We start from the raw sequence: 11233 nt of genomic DNA, 5'->3' as shown, positions 1-11233 counted from the left end.
AAATGCCGCATCCCCTTGACAAAACCGAACCACGGCAGAACACTTTAGAATGACGGTTTGCTAGCAAAGTATGATCTACAAAAGTGAATCTGCTTTCCTCGCTCTAGCCTGCTCAAAAATACTCTCCTCTAATACTGCTTATTAATACAGCATCTCCTTCATGATCAGAATTAAATAGATTCTCTTTAAAGAACAGAAAATACCTGCATGTGTAAGTTATTTTTGTCAATGCCCACAGCTTTACTTTATTCATAATGAAAATGCTGGACATACGTGTGTTTCTCAGCTTGCAAATCTTGTTCACACACGTAACAACTTTGTGGAGTAGACAAGGTTGGTAGTGCTGTTCTTAAAAAGATTATAGAACTGAGGCCCGGAGATACTCAGAAATTTGCTCAAGTCTCTAAAATTAGAAACCTATCTTGTCTTCAGCTCTTTCCTCTACAATATAAAGCACTGCAAAGATCACTAGGGACTAAAGATAAGCTCAATGGAATTTCAAAAGTTTAGAACCTCTCATCCTCCAGAACCATGATGAAATCAGAAGTCAGAAGAGAAAATGTCAAAGACCGAGGCCTGGGAAGAGTAAGAGACACAAAGTATAATTGTTTCTCATTATTTACCAAAACACAACTTGCTTTCAATTATTCACGGCAATATCTTTAGAGGTTTGCTCATGATAAGCTTTCCCCTTAGAAAAGGACAGGATACTGTGCAAAGGAGAAGTCCCAATCGATATTCTCCAAAAAGAAGAATTAATACAAAACACAAGTTGAGGTGAAACAAAAAAGAGCTAGAGTTGTTGCTGTTGTAAGACAATATTCAAAATGTTACTGAAAATTTGAAAGAGAAAATAAAGGCAGCACTGTACTTTTTAACTAAGAAAAAGTAACTTTGGAGGAAAATATTTTATAATTTGGTTTAATAATGCAGTTATACTCTTCAAAGATTATAGGGATTAAACTGTTTTCTTCTAAAAAAATGCTTATAAAGTAAATCAGGTAGGTAATTAAAAATATAGTTTCTATATGTCTTTTATGGCCTAAAGTCATTCAAGCCAATAAATCACATACCTGCAACTCATTAATAAAATCTCAAATTGTGTTCATTGTAGTGTTTATTAAGGAAAGTTGATTTTTATTGAAATATTTTCCACTCAAATAACTTAATTTAAAATGCTATGTAAAAGGTTACCCTTCCATCATCCAGAAAAAAAGTATTATCATTGTAGAGGATCTGATTTAGCAATCATATGACGTATCGTCAACCAACTAATTTGCTCATTAACAATCAAAGATTGGAAACTATTGAATAGTGGATATTTTGACAATGAGAAGTATACATGCATTCTCTCAAAAAAAATCAGACCATTATCATATTTCTTTTCAGCTTTCTTACCAAATTTTCCTCATGTATTTTTTAAAATTTTTTGATTGGGGAATATTGGGGAACAGTGTGTTTCTCAAGGGCCCATCAGCTCCAAATAGTTGTCCTTCAATCTAGTTGTGGAAGGCGCAGCTCAGCTCCAAGTACAGTCGCTGTTTTCAATCTTTAGTTGCAGAGGGCGCAGCCCACCATCCCATGTGGGAATTGAACCGGCAACCTTGCTGCTGAGAGCTCGTGCTCTAACCAACTGAGTCATCCAGCCACCCCCCTTCACATATTTTGTATGCACGTGTATTGTACTCCTATTCTGATAACCAGCATTGCAGTCTAGAACAAACATCACTATTTGCCTTGTTGGTAAGACACTATATTGCTTGACTTGATAATCTGTTTAGGATTCAAATGCATGGATTCGAGCTAGGGATTTTGGTAGAGTGATTCCCCCCACCCCCAAACACAAGCTTGCGTTGTATCAAGACTCCTAGAGGAAGAAATATCACAAAAGCTCTAAGTTAAGAAGTCACAAATTCCGGCCATGCAATTTTAGATAGGTCCCTGGCTTTTTAGCTGCAATAAAAGGCCTTTTAAACAAAGGAAACACAGAAAAGGAGATTTTCACAAAGATGTATTGTGAATTGTATCTGATTTAAAAATGGTTTTCAAACTGATCTTTATGAGACACACTCACCTAAGAAGTACAGTTATTTCATTCAAATACTCCAGTGTCTTATGGTTTACAAATGCTTTCACCTACATTCTCTCATTTGATTCTTGCATCAACCCTGTATTGTTATTACATTCCTTTACCAAATGAGAAATTGAGGCTCAGAATGATTTAAAAAAAAATCTCTGACAGAGGTAACAGAATTAGCAAGGAGCTGAGCTGCACCTGGAAGGTGGAGGATTCATTTACCTTGAGTTATATGGTTAAATTGAACATGAAAAAGGTCAAGCATATTAAATCTGCCTCAAAACCAAGAGTAGCAAGCAGGTTAATTATCATGTGCTAACTCTGATTGAATCATAATGGCTCGCTAGACCAGAGGTCATCAAACTATGGCCTAAAGGCTGGCCACCAAGTTTTGTAAGTAATATTTTATCGGAACACAGCCATGCCCATTTGTTTAGAATGTCTAGATCTGATTTTGTGCTACAAATTGCACCACAATGGCAGAGCTGAGTGGTTGCAATAGATATTGTGGTCCACGAACATAAAATATGTACTATCTGACCATTTAACAAAAAGTTTGCTGCTGAAGATCACTGTGTTAAGGAGGATTCTGAAGTTATATTTAGTCTTCACATTTGATTATCACTGTCTGCCATGGACAAGGAAAGAAGGAAATTGTCTGGTACCCTTACGTTGCCATAGATAAAAATGTCACCTTGATTAGGCTCTTTCATTTGCTGGATATTCTCTTTCTGCTCCAATGTTAGGTCATCAGGTTTGTATTTGCAGAAATTCAGTTTACTAGCTTCCCTCAGCAATGATAAAGTACAGTGACCTGATTCATGCTAACTCATCAAAACCGCATTTGAGGATTGGCTAATTCTAGTGAGGCTTGATGCAGATCATGAACGCTGTCCCCAGTACAGAGGGTGCCAAAAAAAATGCATACACATTTTAAGAAAGAAGAAAACTATTAAAATTGTAATACTCAATATATACCAATAACAAAAGATAAATACAAGTCACATTTGACTTCTGCAATCAAAAAAGGTGCTCAAAGTGGTTACCATCAGCATCCAGACACTTCTGATAATGGCAAACTACTGCTGAGCATAGATAACATCTCCTAAAATGTGTATACATTTTTTTTGGCACTCTGGGATATGATTGTCATGCGTCTATATAGAGCCAGTATAGTTGATCACAGTTTCTATTTGGTGTTATACACGTCTCTATTTTTTCTTCAGTTGGAGAAACAAAATCCTCCAATGAGTCCATAAGCTTGCCACAGTTGAGAACCATTTTTTCATAGGTCTTTTATTATCCAAGCAAAAGACTAGGCACAGTATTCCCAGGCATTTAAAAAAAATACAAAAAAAGTATAAAGTATGGCTTTCTAGATGAAAATGCAAGACATCGCTGAATGAAAGAGATCCCAGGACTCACTTTAGCCACAGTGTTTCAATTAAGCAACCAGAAGCAAGGCATTTCTTAGTGGCAGTTTTAAGGAGCTATTTTTTTAAGAATCAAGGTTTCTCTTGCACTTCTATTCATAAAACAACAGACTTTCTTGTGTGTCAAATCCACAGTACGTGGTAGGAAGTGACCAATTTCTTCTCCATGATCTAACAGCGTAATAACACTGCCTCGCAGGTTAATAATATCCTTCTATTGATGTACTCAAAGCCTTTTCAGAGATAATTATCTATTTTATCAGCAAAATGCTTCTCAGAAAGAAGGAAGGGTAGGAAAAGTTACAGCTATTCTATTGTTACAGATTGAGAGACTGAAGTATGCAATTATTTAATAACTCATTTTGTTTCATTCATGTAAACCACATAGCTTTGACTTAATATAAATTTCACAGTATCTATGTTCTAGATATAATCCATGTATCTCCTTCCCAGTTGCTTGGACAGAGTTGCACTCATAACATATTTTTTGACTACAAATAGAAAAATAGCAATGATGCATAATATATAAATATATATTTTATAGTTAATTCATATATATTATTTTAAATATATATAGAATTATATGCATACACTCAAATACCTTTTGTATTTTAATTTTTCCAAGTTAAAAAAAGGTATATCAAATGTTCCTTCACACATTTTTGTATTATTGCTGGTTTTGATTTTCACAACAAAATAAATATGACAAAATTAATCAGTTTTACCAAAAACTACGATTTTTCACTTTTAAAAATTGCTAAGATGTCTTTCTATAAACGCTGTACATATGTATTTCCAGATGTGATGGCTCAAAATTTACCTCTAAATATATGATTTACACCAAGAAAATGAGGTACCAACTATAGCGAGCAACTTACATGTGCATATGAGTAGTTTGTTGTTATAAATGCACCTCAAAGTTCCTGTTACCAGAGTATGCAAAGTATGTGTAGCATATTTGCAGACAAAGGAACATGGAGTGTAGTAACTAGATAGAAACTGAGAAATAACCAGATTCCCTCTTCTAAGTTTATTTTTGAATAAAAGTCATTGGGGTAACATTGGTTAATAACATTATATAAATTTCAGGCACTTTGTATGAAGCGACAAAAGACCCCAAGTAGTAAAAAAAATTCTGAGAAAAAAGAACAAAGCCAGAGGTATCACACTCCCTGACTTCAAACTACTACAAAGGTACGATACTCAAAACAATATGGTACTGGCAGAAAAACAGATATACAGACAAATGAAACAGAATTGAGAGCCCAGAAATAAACCCACATGTACATGAGAAAATAATTTTCAACAAAGGAGCCCAAAGCATACAATGGAGAAATGAAAACCTCTTCAATAAATGGTGCTGGGAAAACTGGAAAGCCAGCTGCAAAAGAATGACACTAGACTGCTATCTGTCACATTACACAAAAATGAACTCAAAATGGATCAAAGACTTGAATATAAGACCTGAAACAAGAAAATATACAGAAGAAAACAGATTCCCTCTTCTTAAAGATGAGTAGTCTGAGGCCTAAAGAAGTGATCAATGTATGAGTGAAATAGGCTGGGTCAAGTAATCATTCCATTGGGAAAAAGATATCTCTGAGCTAGCTAGGGTATGGAGGGAAGGAAACTCTGAATAAAAGCAGCCCTGGAAGGAAGTACCTCCTTTGGGAAAACAGTCTCAGTTAAGAAGCAAGACAATGGAATCTAGTCTCAATTTGTTAATAAGTGACCGGTAATTTCTACATCTCATTCAATTTTGCCTGTAAAATAGATATTATTCTACCAGCATATTAACTGTCACGGGGTGCAGGTGTCAGCATGGTTTAATGGAATGTGGGTGAGCCCTTGCTCCTCAAGAGTCTGGGACCAAACCCCAGACTCTTATATCTCTAACTACCTTGGTCTTTCTTGTGCCAGCTTCCTGCCATTTACAGAACTGGTGTATGGAGTTCATCTTTCCAATATCATCTGAAACCCTGAGTGTTCAGAGAAATTGAATTATGGACTGTGAAGTCAAATCACACACACACACACACACACACACACACACATATACAAAATGGATAAGTTGTTAACTAAAATATCAGAGACATTTGTTTTCTTTTGTCACATTCCTAGAACCACAACAGATTTTAGCCACACAAAAAATGTTGTGAGAACAGCTTCTCACAAGCTCCAGCTCCCCTCTGCTGTGCATCATTTCTGGAAATTTTCTAATGCTGCAGGAATTCACTAGGTCTACTAGCAAGTTCAACCCACAAGTGCAGGGTTAAGGCCCCCAGAGGCAACACTCATCCAATAGTGGACGCGAGTTAATAGATAAATACTCCCACTCCCACCCTTCTAGTAGACAATTTGGGGCAGCATTCTGTATGTTTCTTGGGTCCTGGTAGAATGGAGTCCTAGTTTCCCAGAGCAGTGACCTTGATAAGACACTTTAATTCGCTTTTCATTCTTCTCATCCTTTCCTGTTGTGCTTTTTTTTCCCTCCACTTAAGCCTGAATCACCTACCACATGCATGCGAGAACCTAACCTCAGGTTCTGCTCTCAGAGAAACCCAAGCTAATGAAATGATGAGTATTATTTTAGGCAATTTACATAAACTTAGTAAGTTTATGTAAAACTTATGAAAGGTTATGCAAACCTCGGTTTTCTCATCTTCAAAATGGAAATGAACAGATCTATTTTGTGAGACTCAGAAACCTCATATGTCAAGTGCTTAGTACAATATTGTAGTAAACTCCATAAGAACTATGATGATGGTGATGACTACAATGAAGGTGATGAATGTGAAATGCAAATTTAAAAATTCTGTGTGGAAGTATCTTGGAAATTACCTCATTAATCTAACGTGATATATCAACATAATCATGCACACATAATATATCAACACTTAAATCATCCACACCGAGGTCACTAAACAAAAGGCTGGAATAATTCTGTGGTTTCAGAATACATTCATTGCCTTTAGGTACCAATCTCAAATCTGAGTACCATAGTCAATAAATACACTATTATAAAAAACTGCCATAAAATGAGTGCTAAAAATTGACTCAAAATTAAAAACAAAATTTTAACAAGTAGTCTCCACCATTCGGAAAACATAATACAGCATAATAAATAGTTTATTCCAGAAAAATAAGAATGATTCAAAATTAGGAAATATATTGGTTTTATTCACCATGTACATAGGTCAAAGAAGAAAAGCCACATGATCATATCAGTAGATACAAAAAAGTTTTTTGATAAAATTAAATGTCAATCTGTGATTTAAAAAAAAAACAACTTATTAAGTAGGAACAGGAGGATGGTCCCTTTACATGATGTAGCCATATACATAAACCCATAAATCCAAAAAAAGAATAGACAGTGGTAGCCATAAAAACTAAAAGTTACATTTTGTCATTAGTATCAGGAAGAAGATAGTAAGTTGCACCTCTGTTATTTAAGCATTGTTTCAGAATTATTAGCCAATGTAATTAATAAATAAAAGAATAAAATAAATGGTAAAACACTGGTTATATATGTATATACATACATCTATGTATATATACAAAATTTATATGTTATCTATATGTGTACATACATACACATATAGATAACATATAAATTTAAGATTTTCAGATGCTATTAGTGCCTAGCTGTAAAGCCCAAGAGGATCAAATGAAAAAACAAGAAAAAAAAGAGGAAGGAAACTAGACTTTGGGTGGTGAGCACGCATGGAGTATTATAAAGTTGTACACCTGAAACTTAATCAATGATATTAACCAATGTTACCCCAATAAATTTAATTAACATTTTAAAAAGAAAGAAAGCATGAGAACATAGTAAAACTGGCACTATAAAATAATTCAAGAGAATTCAATACCTTTATTTTATGTGAAAAATAGATAATCAAATGGAAAATTATCCCATAAACAATACCAAAATATCTGTTAATATATTTAATAAGAAATGCGTGGACTCATATGAAGAAAACTACAAAATTATGTGAAAGAGCCTCAAAGAAGTTATAAATAAGTGGAGGTTTCTTGTGTGTTTTTAAATAGCAAAAGTTTAATGATGTGAAATATAAATTTCACCCCAACAAAATTCCCCATTTTAATCTGTACATTCATTGTAATTCGAACCAAAGTCCTAATGGTATTATTTCTAAATGTGAGAAAAACTACTATAAATTTTATCTCACAAAATTAAGATGCAAAAGTAGTTTTGTAAAGAAGAGTGATGAGAGGAGACATACGTATTATTTACTAAAATACAATGTAACAGCGGAAATACTGAGGTACTGGAACAATGATAGAACATAGAGATCAATACAATAGAATAGACAGTGCAGATGTCAGAAAACTATAGGACAAATCCATCCAACCATCTAGTTTTGTAAATATAGTTTTATTCAAATAGTCATGTTCATTCATTAAGTTTATGTACTGCCTATGGCTGCTTTCATGCTACCACAGCAGAATTAAATAGCTGCAACAGAGAATATGGTTTCAAAGCCTAAATTATTTAATATCTGGCCCTTTACAGAAAAAGTTTGTCAACCTCTGGCCTATCATGTGGAATAGACAGTTTAAATCATTGAAAACCATGAATGATGAAATGAATTATATAGAGACAACTGGCAACCTATGTGAAAAATAACATAAAACTGGATCCTTGAGATCAAAATAAATTCCAATTGATAAAAAAAAATTGTAATGCAAAAATTAAAATAGTAGTTGTGGTAGAAAAAAATCATACTATGCATTTCTATATTGTTGAAATATGACACACTATTAACTTGTTTGAAAGGCTAATGATCACAAAAAGAAGGAAGAAAAGGAGGAGGGAGGGGAAAAAGAAGGAAGAAAAAAAGAAAGATATTTAAATAATAAACTAAAGAAAACATTTAACCCACACATTACAGGATTAGAACTGTAGTTTTAAAAATTCAAATAGCTCTTACCAATAATTAACAATGGACCAAAATAAAAATGAAGGAAGTTTAAAAGTAATTTTCATGTGAAAAATAACTAATACACAGTTGAAATAAATATATTTTTAAACGTTAAGGCTCACTAAAAATGAGCCTTCCCTGATACCCCAAACCAACTTGATTCTCCATATTTTATATTCTCATGTCATCTTATACAGTTCCATTACAGAAATCATTGAAATTTTTAATTGTTTATGTTATATGTTTATCTCTGCTATTATTTCATTAGTAGTGGATTTTTAACCACAGGAACTGCAAAATCCTCCAGTGCTCATTTTTTTAAAAATTGTGGTTAAATACATATAACATAAATTTACCATTTTAACCATTTAAAATTTTATAGTTCATTGACATTAAGTTCAGTCACATTGTTGTGCAACCAGTAACCAGCAGCAGGTGGCTGCAGGCATCAGTATGTCCTGGCATTTTGTAGAGCTTCCCCAGACCTGGTATTGGTGGCAGCCATCCTCAGTTCATAGCATGGTCTCTCCCACATGCTTCCAAGTCCAGCACAGGACAAGAGCAAGTGTGAATCACTTTGTAGCTCCTACCAGGTAGTCTCCAGCCAGTCACAGGCAGTGGCTGACCTGAGCCTGCACTGGAGCCCCTCCCAAAAGGCCCCAGAACCAACATACATGGAGGTTGGCTTCAGACCACAGCAGTGCAGTGCTGAGTTAGCCCCAGAAGTGGCACACACAAAGGGTGGTCTCAACAGGCACAAGATCCCACTGGAGCAAATCCCACTCAATGGGGTAAGCCGCCAGCACAGCAGCCTGTAAGTTGTGGATGTGGCCAAACTCCACAGCTAGTCAGCCTGAGGATCAATCCCACCTACTAACATGCCAATAGCAATCAAGGCTCAAATATAGCAGGAGGGCACATACAACCCACACAAGGGACACTCCTGGAGCACCCGACTCAGTTGACCAGGGAAACTGTGCCAGGACCCCATGGGGCATCTACTACATAAGGCCACCCGGCAACAGAGATAGCAGAGTTAACTAACAAAGAAACAAACAGAGAGCCAAAATGAAGAAACAAAGAGATATGTCCCAAGTGAAAGAACAAGAGAAAACGCCAGAAAAAGAACTGAACAAAATGGAGGCAAGCAATTTACCAAAGATAGAGTTCAAAACTGATTATAAGGATGCTCAAGGAACTTAGTGAGAACTTCAACAGAGAGATAGCAAGCATAAAAAGGACATAGAAACCATAAAAAAAGGACCAGTCAGAAGTGAAGAACACAAAAACTGAAATGAAGAATGCACTAGAAGGAATCATCAGCAGACTAGAAGAAGCAGAGGAGCGAATCAATGATTTAAAAGACAAGGTAGCATAAAACACCCAATTAGAACAGCAAAAGGAAAGAAAGAATTTAAAAAATGAGGACAGTTTAAAAGACCTCTGGGAAAACATGAAGTGTAACAACATTCACATCATAGGGGTACCAGAAGGACAAGAGAGAAAGCAAAGGACTGAGAACCTATTTGAGGACATAATGATTGAAAACTTTCCTAACCTGACAAAGGAAATAGACATACAATTCCAGGAAGCACAGAGAATCCCAAACAGATAAACCGAAACAGGCCCACACCAAGACACATTATAGTTAGAATGGCAATGGTTAAAGACAAAGAGAGAATCCTAAAAGCAGCAAGAGAAAGAAAACTAGTAACTTATAAGGGAATTCCCACAAGATAGTCAACTGATTTCTCAAAAGAAACTTCGCAGGCCAGAAGGGATTGGCACAAATTATTCAACGTGATGAAGAGCAAGGATCTACAACAAAGATTACTCTACCCAGCAAACCTATCATTTAGAATCGAAGGACAGATAAAGTGCTTCCTAGACAAGAAAAAGCTGCTAAAGGAGTTCATCACCACTAAACCAATACAAGAAATCTTCGAGGAACTTCTTTAAGATGGAAAAAAAAGATAAAAAATGTGAATAATAAAATAAAATGGCAATAGTTACATACCTCTCAACAATTACTTTTAATGTAAATGGATTAAATGCTTTGATCAAAAACATAGGGTGGCTGAACGGATATGAAAACAAAACCCTTACATATGCTGCCTATAAGAGACTCACTTCAGATTGAAAGACACACACAGACTGAAAGTAAAGGAATGGAAGAAGATATTTCATGAAAGTGGAAATGGAAAGAAACAAAAGAAGCTAGGATAACAATACTTAAAACCAGACAAAATGATTTTAAAACAAAGGCTACAGCAAGAGACAAAGAAGGAACCTATAATCCCACTTGTGGGTATTTAACTGAAGAAACCCAAAATGCTACTTTGAGGGGACTTGTGCATCCATATGTTCATTGCAGCATTATTTATAATAGCCAAGATGTGGAGGCAGCCTGCGTGTCCATTGATGAAAGAATGGATAAAGAGGAGGTGGTACATACACTGGGGGTGCCAAAAAAATGTATACAAGTGGACACTTTGGTCAACGTTGCTCAAGCAGTAGTTTGCTGCAATCAGAAGTGTCTGGACGCTGATGGTAACCACTTTGAGCACCTCTTGTAACTGCAGAAGTCAAACGTGACTTGTATTCATTTTTTGTTGTAGGTATATATGGAGTATTACAATTTTAATACAGTTTTCCTTTCTTAAAACGTGTATACCCTCTATATATAATGGAATATTGTGGATGGTTATGGGTTCTTGCCATCTGCGGCAGAATGAATAGACCTGGAGGGTATTGTGCTGAGTGGAATATATCAGACA

The sequence above is a fragment of the Rhinolophus ferrumequinum genome, chromosome X (genome assembly GCF_004115265.2).
Source record: "Rhinolophus ferrumequinum isolate MPI-CBG mRhiFer1 chromosome X, mRhiFer1_v1.p, whole genome shotgun sequence".
Lineage (NCBI taxonomy): Eukaryota > Metazoa > Chordata > Mammalia > Chiroptera > Rhinolophidae > Rhinolophus > Rhinolophus ferrumequinum.
This window is presented reverse-complemented; position numbering follows the sequence as displayed.